Source organism: Bidens hawaiensis, unplaced genomic scaffold (genome assembly GCF_021521415.1).
Source record: "Bidens hawaiensis isolate Kalapana, Puna unplaced genomic scaffold, B.hawaiensis_p1.1 tig00013805_1, whole genome shotgun sequence".
Taxonomy (NCBI): domain Eukaryota; kingdom Viridiplantae; phylum Streptophyta; class Magnoliopsida; order Asterales; family Asteraceae; genus Bidens; species Bidens hawaiensis.
The window spans coordinates 101295-116521 of NW_027492179.1; the positions used below are offsets into that span (position 1 = coordinate 101295).

A 15227-nucleotide genomic window follows, 5' to 3' on the forward strand; every position below is an offset into this window, starting at 1 on the left:
ATGAGTAAAGGATTCAGAATATATTTCATGATTGACCCCAACTGTGGAGGTGGTGTGGTATTTATAGTATTAGGGTTTCCAATGATTGGGCTCAGACCCAATTAGGGCCTTTTTGGCCTCCTCCTATTGCTTCGCGCCACGTGTACGTAGGACACCTGGTGCTTTTTCATTGATTATTCTCTGACCAAGGTATTTTACCTGACCCATGTGCCATCATGTGGTGGCACATAGGTTTTGCTGAGTTGTCCACCCTTTATTGGCAGCTGTCAACATCAGCACATTCTTTATTCATTAAAAGATACCTTCTGGAAGGTTGTCCGATGAGTACAATCATGGTTGTCCTTATCCTGATTTGGATTAGACTATTGTCTCATTTGTTGTGTTGTCCTTTATGCGCCTATCCCGGGGATGCGCAAGGTCTTCTCTTTATTTTCACGCGCAGATGTTTCATGCGCAGATGTGATATGCGTGAGCATGTGATATGCGTAAGCATATGTAATATGCGTGAGCATATGTGATATGCGCCACGCGCAGATGTGATATGCGTGAGCATACGTGATGCGTGAGCATACGTGATATGCGTGAGCATACGTGATGCGTGAGCATACGTGATATGCGTGAGCATACGTGATGCGTGAGCATACGTGATATGCGTGAGCATATGTGATGCGTGAGCATACGTGATATGCGTGAGCATACGTGATATGCGCCACGCGCATAGGTTTTGGCTTTGTGTCTTCATGACATCCTGATTTCAAGCCTCTTGTTTATATCTTGTGGGTTGACCCGCCCCGCTCAATGTTAAGGCGGGTGCATACCCCTTTAAGCCCCCCCAGTCTAATGTGTGTCTTGTCTCGCGCGAGCGAGGTAAGATAGATATTAGACTTAATAGTTTGCTCTTTTAACAGGGTTTGTTTTTTCTTTTTCATTTCTCATATGTGCGTTGCGCGAAATTCTATCCCTTTGGTTAAAAACGAATCGTCAATGCACGTGGTTGGTTGATGCTGACATGCATCAGAGATGGAGACGTTATGTGTCAGACCTTTCGCGTGCTCGAGGTGCTACAGTTGCCTTTCACGTCTCCTCATACAGTGTCAGGAACACGTGTCGCGCTTATGTTGGCCTACGCCTGCGCGTGGGGGCGCGTGAGCGTAGATCTGAATATTACTTGTTTCTCTCTCTCCCTTCGGCCTATAAAACCAAACCTTTTGAACGGTTTTTTCTTCTCCATTGTCATTTTCAGAGCTTTTGCTTCTTCAATTTACATTCCGATTAAGAGCCATTATCTTTGCTTCCAGATTTCCGTGCTTAAAGTAACCATATTGTTCGATTCGCAATTGTATGTCTGATAACCCAGACACCACAATTTCCCCTAGTAAAGGCCGTGTAAAATCAATGGTTATGTCTACTTTGAAGAAGACCGGCAAGAGTAAACGGGTTGCCGAGGCCTCGTCGGAGGAGGGAGGGAAGAACAAGGCGGTGAAGAGATGGGATGAGATTCCCTGCAAGTTGAAACAATCTGACTTTGATAATCTCGTCGCCCCTCAGGGTTTTCTCCCTGAGTATGGCTGTCTGCTCCCGGCGACCGGGCATACGGCGGCGGATCCTCCCGCCGGCTATATCTCTTTATACTCTCATTTTTTCACCCACTGTAATCTTCGTCTTCCAATGACGAGGTTTATAGGTGCGCTCCTCCAGTTTTACGGGATTCATATATCTCAGGTTCATCCTTGTGGACTAGTGCGCATGACTCATTTTGAGTTCATGTGCAAAGCTCAGCGCGAGGAGCCCACCCCTCGGCGCTTTCAATATTTTTATAAGCCGAAAATCCAAGATTCTTGGTTCTCATTCACACCGCGCAGTCAGAAGGTTAAGTGTTGCACTGTTTCCTTCAAAAGCCTTCATGACTGGGCTGAAAAATTCTTTTATATCAAGGCTGGTGTGATTCCCATCCGCATGACTATGCGCGCGATTACTTCCGCGCCCGCGGATGATGACCTTCTTAAGAATCCATCTGGCGCGTGGGTTAAGAAGTTATCTGCTGAACCATCCCCCGCCAGGAAAATTTGCGAGGAAGCGTTGGTGGGGGTTGGCATGAGCAAGAGGTGGATTGACAGCGGGACTGAGCCTGTCATCCATGTTGATGGCTCAGGTGGGTTGTTTGTTCATTGCATTAATTTTGCGCGAGTATAATTCGTTTTGCTGATATCACTTGTCTTGTTTTATGCAGAAAGCAAGGAATACATCCACGCCGCCTATGATGAGCATACGGAAGGTGGCTCTGTCGCGCTGAGCGCTGGGGAAGTTGCTTTCCCTGATCGCTTCGATGATATGTTCATCCCTGTCGATTTAGAATTTTGTTTTTACAGCGATGCGCCTGGTAAGCCTTTGTATTTGTGCTTAGGCCCTTAGAGTACCAAATTTGGTTTTAACATTTCTGTTGCGCGTATTGTAGATGCGCTCGCTTATTATGAGTTGGAGCTTGTGGAAGAGGAATTGGAGGAGGAAGAAGCTGAAGCGCAAAAACTCAAGCGCAAGGCTAAAGGAAAAACTGGCGCAGGGGCCAGTAAAAAACAGAAAAAAGATGATGCCTCTGTTGCCCAGAATCTTCCTCCTACTCAGGCGAAGGGAATTGAGAAAACCAAGGGTTTTACTTCCAAGTTTTCCTCGTATTCTTTGCCTCAAGGTGTGGGCAGTCCTCCCGTCCACACGAGGTATGGTGCCGCCACCTCGTTTCTGCGCGCAGCGGACAAGGGAAGCGGTGCTGTGCCTGCTGTTTCGTCTTCTCCAACAGGTATACTTTGTTTATTTTTTGTGGTTTTATGAGCGTGATTCTGATAGTCATTAATGAAGCTTTGTTCACTCAAATGTTTGTAGAGCCGGCAACGTTGGTGGCTCAACCTCAGGCGCAGCAAGGTGCCGAGGCTACGCCGAAGGTTGTTTTGAAGTCCCCTGTTTTACCCTCGAAAAGGGGGAAAATGGACTTCATGGCGATGTTTAATTCGCGGACTGCGGTGCGCCAAGGTATTTATTGCGCTTTGATTGTCTGATTTTTTCCTTTAGTTCAAGTCATGAATCATTTCTCCTTGTTGGTTTTTTAATAGGAATTATAGCTGGCACACAAGCTGCTGGTGGCACTGCTAGCGCTGGCGCCGTTAGTTCTGCTCCTGCTCCAACAAGTACTGAATCTCCTCTCATTGGGATCACTAAGAGCAGGAGACTATTTTACGCGCTGATCTAACAGCGTCAAGACCTCCCTCACCTCCTCCTGCGCGCAGCCCTCGTGAGACTATTTTTGATTTTTCCCAGTCGCAGGAGAAGAGACCTGTTATAGAGGATGATGAGGAGGTTAATTTTGAAGATTCTGATGGTGGCCTCGTAAGCCCTATAGCGCCACGAGATTTCGTGGCGCAGCCTTTTTCTCATGGGGCGGGCAGGAGCTCGCCAGCTTGCGCTAACCTTTCTGCCGGTTCTCCGCAGGTATAAGTTTATTTTGCTCCGCTGTGCAGACTTCCAAATTTGTGTTTAGATAACTAAAACATTTCTTTGCGTTGCTTTGTGTTTGTAGGGAGCCGATCACATATACCGCCCGAGCTGGAATATCACTGAAGAGAGCTCATTCCAATCCATGGGCGTATGTGAAGACTTTTGGGCTCACTCTGTTCCTCCAGCTGAAAGGAGGTTTCAAGAGGACCGCGCTCGCGTGGACTTGCTTAATGACCACCTTTTTGCTGGGTCTGCGTTCTTTGCTGCCTCCCAAGAGCTTCGCAATGATTATATAAAGGTACGTGATGCCCTTGCGGAGGCCAAGCAAAAGGCTAAGATTTCTGCTTGGAATCTTTCTGATGCCCGAGAGAGGGCTGAGAAACTCCAAGCAGAACTTAGCGAGAACCGGGCAAGTGCCAACGCTGCTTTTGTGAAGCGCGGGCCTGAGCTGCAAGCTGCGCGGGAGAAGCTGCAAGCGGCAGAGGCAGACACGGCCAAGTACGCGCGTCGAGCGCGTGACCTGGAGTTGGAAGCAGAGGCGCGTGACCAAACTATTGCGCAGGTTAATACTGACAAATCTTTATTGGAGAGTGAGGTTGCGCGCCTGAAGAAAGAGCTCGATGCTGCGCGGGCGGAAAAGAATGAAGCCTTGGCGGCAGCGGCGTCTGACAAAGAAAAGCTAAAACAAGCCAAGGAAACTGTTGAGTTGTTAAACTCTCAGGTCCCTGCTCTTGAGACGTCTGTTTCTTCCCTCGCGCAGAACCGTCAATGGCTGATTTCACAGGGTGTGACTCGTTGCGCTTATGCGATGAAATACTCAGACAAGTTTCAGACCCTTGTGATGGATTGTAATGCAGCGTCGCACTTGGTGGGTCGAGCTGAAGGGTTTAAGGATGGTTATGAATATGGCATGCTAAAGAAGAATCCACCCGACTACCCTTATCAGCTCGACGTTGTCTGCGCTAACATGGCTGAGGTGGGGGAGAAGTACCTGAATACTCCAATTCCCATCCTTGAGCAGGTATTTTAACCTTAATGAGTTTACTTGACTTATTTTCATAATCTTTTGTACTCATACTGTTCCTTGTGACTTGCAGATAGCCGCGCTTGCTGACCAGCCCGATCTTGGCGCTTTAAAGAAATTACTTGATTAATGTGAAGGGACTGGTGGCAATGATGATGGCGCGGGCAACGCTACCTCTGCCAGCGGCTCTGGCGTGGCCAAAGGACCTACTCCTGACGCTATCATAATAGAAGACGACTATATTCAAGACGAACAGCTTGATTATGGTAAGTTTGGAGATGACGAGGAGCGGGCTGCGCCAGATGCTGAGGGAGGAAGTAATGATGAGGACGATGAAGAGGCTGATATTGATATAAAGACTTGAAAAGCCCTTCTTGTTTTTTTTTGTATTTGTAGTTTTTACCTCATCATTTGTAAATTTGTAAACTTCTATGTTTGTGGAATGAAATTTTGTTTTTTCTCTTATTCGCATCTTGCGCATTCCCAATTCGTCTTTATATTGCATGTTTGTGCTCGTTGAATATAAGGTATGCTTACACATTGAAACTTGGACAAGGCTGTAAGGAAACTATTTTATTTAATCCTTAACAGTTGTCATATTTCAAGTTATTTTGCAATATTCTGAATATGCTGACACGTGCCTTAGCATTTCATTGTTCCTCTTTTGCGCGACGTTATCGTGCATTTATTATAGGGAATTATGAATGAGTTTTTTAGCCTTTACATGTCAGTATGTGTTACTCTGCTTATATCCATTATAATCCCATGCGCGGCCCCGACCTGAGACCTTAACAACTATGCTTTGGCATGTGCTTTGCCTTAGTTGTGCTTAGGTATTTTTATGGTCCAGCTGCGCAATACGTAGGATGGATGCTATGAGTAATTTGAGCTAAGGCTCATATCATTGGGCTAAGGCCCTGAGCTAAGGCTCATATTATTGGGCTAAGGCCCTGACGTTTTAGAGTTAAAACTCGTTAACGCGTTTGAGCTTGAAGCTCGCGCATGTATGTTTTACTTCGTTTTATTTTTAGTTTAATGTCAATAAAATGTTGTCATATTGCTCAAAATTAATAAAGGGAAGTGTGAAACATGTATGCAAAAGGTAATAAAACGCATATTAAGAGAAAATAGCGCGTATCATTATTCATATTGGCTTAAAAAGCCTTGATTACAAACTTGACAACTTTTACATGAAACATTTTCTAAGTTGTGCTGCGTTCCATGTGCGCGGGATCTTCTTTCCATTTAAATATTTTAAAGCGTATGCGCCTTTTCCCAATTCTTCCGAGACTTGATAAGGTCCCTCCCAGTTGGGAGACATCTTTCCCGGGGGTATTGCGCGACTAGCTTCATTGTTTCGAAGGACAAAATCATTCTTCTTGAAGTGGCATTCTTTCACGCGCTGATTGTAATATTTTTCTAGTTTTTTCTTGTATTTGGCTTCACTGATGATAGCCGCCTCTCAGCGCCCTTCAAGTAAATTGAGATCCAACCTCCTTTCTTGCTCATTATCCGTCTTACTCATCATGAGCACTCTATAGGATGGGCATCCAATTTCTGCTGGAATCATAGCTTCCGTTCCATAGGTTAGGCTGAACGGGGACTCGCCATTGCTGGTTTTGCTTAATGTCCTGTGCGCCCAGAGGACATTAGGTAACTCCTCGACCCATGCATGGGACTCTCCCTCCAACCTTTTCTTCAGCCCATTCAGCAAACTCTGGTTCGCGCGTTCCACTTGGCCATTCCCTTGAGGGTGGTATACTGAAGTGAAGACCTGGTTGATGCGCAATTCCTTGAGCCAACTGGATATCTTCCTGTCAGTGAATTGTTTGCCATTGTCGCTCACGATTTCCATGGGCAGGCCAAAACGGCATACGATGTGGCTCCAAATAAATTGCTTCATTGCCTCGGCTGTGATTTTTGCCAGTGGCTTGGCTTCAACCCATTTTGTCAAATAGTCTACTGCCACTACCAAAAATTTTACTCGCCCTGGCGCTTGCAGCAAGGGACCCACAATATCGATTGCCCACTTGTGGAAAGGCCATGCAGAGGTCACCGGAATCAAGTTGTTCTTTGGTCGCATGGTATTTGGCGCATAGCTCTGACACGCTTTGCACTTTTGGATCTCTTTTAACGCGTCCAAGTACATGCCTGGCCAATAGTAACCTGCGTTCATTGCCTTGGCGACCACCATGCGCGGGCCAGCATGTATTTCGCAGATTCCTTCGTGTATCTCTCTGATCACATAGCTTGCTTCCTCAGCGTCTAGGCATTTCATGAGTGGTCCAAGATAAGAGCGTCGATATAACGTACCATCGAGCAGTTCGTAGTTCTGCGACTTGTGTCTTATCTTCCTCGCCTGTGCGCGATCATCTGGTACCTTTCCCTCCTTCAAGAATTCCATTATTGGAGTTATCCATGATGAAGGTGTTGTATGAATTACAAGAACAGACTTCGCTCCCACTGACGGGTTGCTCATTACTTCCACCCTGACATCTTTGCCAAAATGATCAAAGCTGGTTGATGCCATTTTGCTTAGCGCGTCGGCGGACTTATTTTCACTGCGCGAAATGTGTATGATTCTGAAAAAGTCAAATTGTTCGGTGAGTTTCTTCGCCTGCTCTAGATACAGAGGAATGGTGTTCTCCTTGGCATCATAAAGGCCATTGACTTGTGCTGCTACCAGGTACGAATCTACATCAGCCTATAGCTTTTTAACTCCGAACTTGTGCGCGATGCGCAAACCAGCCAGCAGGGCTTCATACTCAGCTTCATTGTTGGTGCTCTTGAAATCCAACCTGATTGCGTAGGTATACTAATGATTTTCTGGATCCACCAGTTTGAGGCCTGCGCCGGACCCTTCGTTGTTTGAAGCTCCATCAGTGAATAATCTCCAAACGTTTTCTTCATTATTGGCTTGCGGAGGGTCTACTTCGCGCTGAGCCTCCTCGACTTTTCCTTCAGGGATTTCTGCGATGAAATCAGCTAAGACTTGTCCCTTGATTGCTGGACGAGGCTTATAGGTGATCGTGTGCCCCCCTAATTCCAGCGCCCATTTTGTCAGCCTTCCTGAGAGCGCGGGACGCCGCAAGACTTGCTGGATGTTGTAACCAGTCAGGACTTCAATAGGATGACCATTGAAATATCTGTGAAGCTTGCGCGACGCATGCGTTAGTGATAAAACTAACTTTTCTATGATGGTGTAGCGCGTCTCCGGATCTGTCAGCACCCGACTTACATAATAAATTGGTGTTTGGATTCCCTTGCGATCCACCAACAATACTGCGCCAATGGCGCGTTCTCCTGCTGACAGGTATAACGTTAAAGTTTCACCAGGTAGTGGAGCTGTGAGCGCAGGCAGATTTATCAGACATTCTTTTATCTCACTGAAAGCTTGCTCGGCCTCAGGCGTCCACTTGAATTGGCTTTTCTTTAAGCAATTTCTCAATGTGTTAATGAATGGAGTAGATTTGCTTGCATGGTTTGCTAGGAACTTGTTAATTGATACCAATCTACCATTCAACTTTTGAACTTCCTTCATGGTGGATGGTGAGGGCATGCTGAGGATAGCCTCCACCTTCTCTGGGTTCACCTTGAAACCATCCTTGGTGACCATTACGCCGAGAAATTTCCCTTCTTCCACGCCGAATGTGCATTTGCTCGGGTTGAGCTTCATGTTTATTTCCTTTAGGCGCCGAAGGGTTTCTTCGATGTCTTTGAGCATTTGTTTTTCCTCCATGCTTTTAATCACCAAATCATCCACGTAGACTTCTAAGTTTTTTCCAATCTGCTCGTTGAAAATTGCATCCATGAGTCTTTGGTAAGTGGCTCCTGCATTCTTCAAACCAAAGGGCATTTTTGTGTAACAGAAAACACCCTTTGTCAGTTCTGAAAGCAGTCTTGTCTTCATCCTGCGGTGCCATTTGAATTTGGTGATAGCCCTTATAGGCATCCAGGAAACATTTGAGCTTAAATGGCGCCACAGAGTCCACCTTCGCGTCAATGTTTGGGAGGGGGTAACAATCTTTTGGACACGCTTTGTTGAGGTCTTTGAAATCAATGCACATTCTCCATGACCCATTGCTCTTCTTTACCATCACAGGATTGGCTACCCATGTTTGGTATCGTATTGGGCGAATGATATTCGCGCGCAGTAGATCTTCTACTTGCTCATTCATGGCATTTGCCTTCTCGTCTCCCATGACTCTTTTCTTTTGAGCAATTGGCTCTACAGACTTGAATGTGTTGAGAGAGTGTTGCGCCAGGTCTCGCGGAACCCCAGTCATATCAGAATGTTGCCACGCGAAGACTGACGTATACGTTGTGAGCAATCTTTTCATTCTTACCCTTGTGTCATCTGATATCGTAGCTCCGATTGTGATTGTTTGTTCTGGGAATTTTGGGTTGAGAATCCATTCCTCTGGTGCGTTGTTTGCCACTGGAAGCTTCATTCTCCCTTCTCGAGGTATACTTGTTACTGCGCATAAAAGATCTCGATACACAAATGTTACTCCTGTTGGTGTTGGGAACCCCAACGCGCCATGCGCTGGTGACGGTATGACATTGAATTGGGCAATCGTTCCTCTACCCAATATCATACTATGGCATGAAGTGGTGGGCAAGACCAGAAAGTTGACCATTTCAGCTCGCTTGTGCTTCTCATCCCTCATAGTTAGTTCGAATTGTATCTGACCTAGGGGGTGAATAATTTCGTTTGAGACACCTGAGATTGGTGCACTCACAACTTCGAGTCTTGCTTGGTCCTCTGGATCCAACTTTCTGAAACATTGCTCATACATGATGTCTGACTCACTACCGGTGTCCACCAGGACTTTTGACACCTCATAATGAGCGATGTGTGCAGTGATGACTAGAGGACTGCTGATAGACGGGCCTCCTCTGATTCTTGGAAAGATTACTTGTTGCTCGCGCCAATCCCCTTGGATTTGCGCGCTTCTCTTCCTCGATCTTTGCCCTTGCCTTCCTCCTTCAGCTACACAGATTCTTTTGTATTTTTTACTGGCTGAGGCTCCGTCTGGTTGTTCGTTCTCTGGTCTTGGGTTTTTTACTAGGTGAGCCAACTTGCCTGATTTCACATCTTTTTCGATCGCATCCTTCAAATGGTGGCATGCATCGGTGTTGTGCCCTGTGGATTTGTGAAACTCACAATATTTGCCACTGTTTGGTGGTCCCTTATGGAGTAATGGCCTGGGGCTTTTAAACTGGACATTCTCTGTGCTTAACACTTGCGAAGGCGTTTTGGTGAGGGGAGTCCATATTCTTGGTAGAGGCCTATTAGACTCTCTGCCGCCTTCCTTCTTGTCACCCTCTCCGCGATTAAGAATGTCTTTTTGGGGCTGGGGTGAACTTTGTTGCGCTTGCTTTTCTGCGGGAGAATAATTGGTTTGTTGCAACCTGGACCATACGGAGTTTTGTTTGCCCCTCCTTTCATTGTTGCGTGGTGCTTCTGTTTGATGCCCTCTATCTCTTGCTCTGTCTTGGGCAATTTGTTTTTCATTTCGCGCGAAGACTCGCGATGCTTCCATAAGCTTAGCCCAAGTGGTTGGCATGCCTTCTCTGCTCACGAGAGATCTGCGGAGTTGATCACTGCGCGCACCTTGTATAAAGGCAACGCGCAAGAGTTGTTCAGTGATGCCTCCAATTGCAAGAGATTCCTGATTGAAACGAGTTATGTAGTCCTCAATGGTTTCATCATTCCTGCGCACGCAGTGCATGATGTCATCGGGGTCGCGCGTGTGTTTGCGCTGCTGTACAAAGTGAGCCTGGAACTTTTCCAATAGCTCTTCGAACTCATCGATTTGTCCTGTCGGAAAGCTTTCGAACCAGACACGCGCTGCGCCCGTGAGGCAGCGAGCAAACATGTGACACCATGTTGGCATCGTCCAGCTTTCTAGGTTTCCAGTGTTGTAAAAACCTTGTAAGAAATCATCTGGATCTGTTGTACCATCGTACTTGCCTAAACCACTTGGCATCTTGGTTTTGTGTTGAATGGGAGCCTTCGCAATGTGCTCAGTGAATTTTGAATGTTTTACCAAGATGGCTGGCCTATATGGTGTGGTTACGTCCACTTGCTCTTTCGCTTGTGGGTTGTATGGTGTGTATAGATCCATATCAGCTTTGGCTCCAGGTGCTATGTTCATGTGTGCGCGAAGCTGTGAACCTCCTGCATGAGTATCTCGCGTCTTCCTCATGCTGTGCACCTCTTCCTCATCACTAATATCAGCGTGTTCGGTGTGAACAGAATGACCGTCTTCCGGCGCGCGCGCCTTTTTTGTTCCCTGAATGGTTTGTTTATCAAATGCGAGCATTTGTGTTAAGTCGGCTAACTTTTTGTGTTTTACCAGCTCATTGTATTTGTCCATTAAACGCCGTTGTTCGTTTATGAGCCATTCTTTAGGGTCATTGGTTTCAACTTCCGGACCCATTGGTCCTTTTTGTTTTGTACCAGTCAGATTTTGGAACGTGAGATCGTTTGGGGGAGTTTCAGTCTGGCTATGAGGTGTTGTGTTGAAGGGATGGTTACTGGTGGTGCGCGCAGTGTCACGCGGCGCCCTCAGAACCTGATGTCCCTCATTAACATCCTCAAGCTCATTATCCTCCAGAACTTGATCATTGTTTCGAACACCGGAAACCATGGTGAAGATTTTCAGAGAGAAAACTGATGAAATAGTGGTTTTGTTGCCGTTGTAACAGGTGATGGCGCCAATGAAGAAACGTGTATCGACTTACTTGTATTCGATCTACGTTCCTCGGGTATGGGTGTGCTATATCACCGATGGTTTTCCGAGATACGAGTTCTTCCACCTACAAAACGAACAGCACCGTGAGCTTACCCCTCAGAAAGGGACAGAGGGGTCCTCTTTGGGGTAACCCTCCGGTGTGAGAATAAGATATTGCAGGAGAAGATAAGAATGTGAAAATGAGTAAAGGATTCAGAATATATTTCTTGCTTGACCCCAACTGTGGAGGTGGTGTGGTATTTATAGTATTAGGGTTTCCAATGATTGGGCTCAGACCCAATTAGGGCCTTTTTGGCCTCCTCCTATTGCTTCGCGCCACGTGTACTTAGGACACCTGGTGCTTTTTCATTGATTATTCTCTGACCAAGGTATTTTACCTGACCCATGTGCCATCATGTGGTGGCACATGGGTTTTGCTGAGTTGTCCACCCTTCATTGGCAGCTGTCAACATCAGCACATTCTTTATTCTTTAAAAGATACCTTCTGGAAGGTTGTCTGATGAGTACAATCATGGTTGTCCTTATCCTGATTTGGATTAGACTATTGTCTCATTTGTTGTGTTGTCCTTTATGCGCCTATCCCGGGGATGCGCAAGGTCTTCTCTTTATTCTCACGCGCAGATGTTTCATGCGCAGATGTGATATGCGTGAGCATGTGATATGCGTAAGCATATGTAATATACGTGAGCATATGTGATATGCGCCACGCGCAGATGTGATATGCGTGAGCATAGGTGATGCGTGAGCATACGTGATATGCGTGAGCATATGTGATGCGTGAGCATACGTGATATGCGCCACGCGCATAGGTTTTGGCTTTGTGTCTTCCTGACATCCTGATTTCAAGCCTCTTGTTTATATCTTGTGGGTTGACCCGCCCCACTCGATGTTAAGGCGGGTGCATACCCCTTCACAATCCACGGCGACGTACCGGAAGCCATCCTCTCTCACCTCCCACTCATCCACTTAATCCCCAAATCTCTCGTCTCCAAATCCTTCCACAAAGCCGTCACTTCCACACTCTCTAAACCCCCTAAACCCCAACCATGGCTAATCCTCCACACTCAAACCTCACGTCCACCTTACGTCACCTCCACGTCAGCCTACGATCCACCTTCACGTCACTGGATTCACATCCACCAGCCGTCAATCACCTACGTGGCACCACTCCGTTCATCACAATCAAACCTCCTATACATGATCTCTCCGTCAAAACTCTCGTTCTCATTCGATTCACTCCATCTGACATGGCACCACGTGGCACCTCCCTCCGTCTGGCGCATCGATCCCATCGTAGCCGTCGTCGGCCGCCACGTCATCGTCGCCGGCGGCGCGTGCGACTTCGAGCACGATCCACTCGCGGTTGAGATCTATGACGTCAGCTCACAAACCTGGACGAAGCCGGAGCCGATGCCGGAGTATTTCACCGGTTCCGCGTCGATGATGTGGCACTCGGTTGCTTCCGATGACCGGCGTATGTTCGTTTTGGAGAAAAACGACGGCGTTTTGCACACGTTTGATCCGCTGACGAACACGTGGTGCGGTCCGTACGATTTACGTCATGATCGTTTATTATTTCATTACTGTATCGGATTCTGTTATAACAGATTGATATTAGTTGCACTGTTAGGTGATCCGGATGACGTCATCGGCGTGAAGGTTTTTGAAGTTAACTGTGAGTCGTTTATGGTGTGTGAAATTACGGAAATGCCACTGGATCTGGTTGAGAAATTGAAGTGTGACGAGTTGCAGGTTTCGTCTGTTGAAGTGCAAATGGCGGGAAACGTGGTTTATGTTTATAAACCGGTGTTACCGGAAGAGGTGATAGTTTGTGAGTTTGTGAATGGCGGTGAGTGTAATTGGTGGAGTGTGAGTAATGTGGTGGTGAGTGATCGGAGTGTGACGGAATGATTCGTTTTTACATGTTCGAATGTTGGGATTGATGACCTTCGGAAAGCTACTCGGTCGAGTGTGAATCGGAGGTTTAGATTTGCTTAAGGGATTTGATCCCGAATGTATATTTGACTGGTTAATGTTAACAAAATGTTACCAAACGAGATTTTTTTTAACTGGATTCTGACGCGCCATAAAGCTATCGGTCACTAGTTTATTTTTAACAATCGTCGGAGCTGACGAGATTATATTTATTTTGACGTCTGACAAGATTTATTTTGGCTTATAATGATATTTTTTAAACTTTTTAATAAGTGACAAATAAAAAGTGATGTGAAAAAATGAATTGTAACAACTTATCTGATTTGCTTACAATATATTGATCTCACTATAATGAACATTTTAACTATTTATGTAAATCGATGAAAAATCATTGATTCTTAAGTACATCCTTCATATTGTGCTGGTCTACCTCTTAGATGACCACTAGAGCTCTGGTTTAATGTTAGGATTATTTCTCAACAATATAATTTAGAACATGAGGTGTAACTAACAACACTCGCGGGTGGTTTAATATCTTCATACATGTAAGAGGACTTAAAGGAGATGGTTGCTCTTGTGACCAATTGATGACAAACACCGGTGGAGAGTCTAGTGTAGCTCATATAGCACATTTCATAAACGTACATCTATGGAACATACTAAAGGTCTAGGATGAGTCAGTATGGGAAAAATAAAGAAAAACCCATTTAAGTTATATTCAGACAAAACAAAGGCATACTTTGAGGCGAATAAAATACTTCGTCAGTCGTTAACTCATGTTTCGACCTCAATAATGAACTGACTTGTCATATGTGCATGAGTAAGGATGAAGTTGGATCAATAAGATACAAAGACGTTGATGATGCCATTGTGCGGCTGAATAATGTGTGTGACAAATCAATGACACATATAGCGATTAGAAGTAGTTAATTAACTTTTGTAATGTTTAATTTATGTTACAATAATTCTTGTTAATGTTCTAAAGTTTGGATTAAAGTTTAATAATCCACAGTTTTGTAATATATTATAATGGATAATACATTTATGCTTTTCTAAATATGCAATATTATATAAAATACTAATAAATGAAAAAGAGTAGTTTATAACTATTAAAAAAAGGAAAATTGGATTTTAATAATCTCAACTTAATGTAATTGGCTGATAATAATTCCAACTTTAAAAGTAGCTGTCACTGGTCCCAACTTTCACACTATTTATTTTCATTGGACCTCCGTTAAAAAACTTAACGACGTTATGTTTTTTTCCAAATTTCAAACTGATATTTTAGGGCTTTTTATCGGAATGAGAATACGAGTCGATTGATGTAAAACTTACTTCCAAACGGTGGTCCAAACGACTAAAGGAAGCTTCAATTTCGGTGTTTAAACTTTTAATTAACAAAAATCAAGCTGTTTGAAGCGTCGTTTCGAGTTAAGTTTTACATCAATCGACTCGTATTCTCATTCCGATCAAAAGCCCTAAATATCAGTTTGAAATTTGGAAAAAAAACATAACGTCGTTACGTTATTTTTAACGGAGGTCAAATGAAAATAAATAGTGTGAAAGTTGGGACCAGTGACAACTACTTTCAAAGTTGAGATTATTATCAACCAACTACATTAAGTTGGGATTATTAAAATTCAATTTTCCTTAAAAAAATAAATGTGAGAAACAATAATAATATGAACATTATGTAAGGACGTTTGCAGTGCTACTACACAAGTAAAGAGAATTTGTGTTTCATATGATAAGTTATTTCTGATTTGAGACGTTTTCTAAAATGAGAAAAAAAACCCAACAATTTTAACAATTTAGAAATACACAAAGTTGTTGAAAGTGAAATCAATATGAATTTCAATCACAACCATGTCTATTTAGTAAAATTTTATTCTCAAGCTCAAAAGAACCGTCTAGTATTCTAGTACTCGCAATTTGCTTTAGTTCAACTGTTATTGAAGGAGAAGTAAAGATTTGAATCGGAAGCTGCATGGTTTCAAATTCGAATCCAATTCCAACCGAAT

At 44.6% G+C, this 15227-nt stretch overlaps 1 pseudogene; it reads left to right on the forward strand.

Annotated features, from left to right (window-relative positions):
- On the forward strand, nucleotides 1-13442 carry LOC143544982 (F-box/kelch-repeat protein At1g23390 pseudogene; annotated as a pseudogene).
- The last annotated feature ends 1785 nt before the right edge of the window (nucleotides 13443-15227 follow it).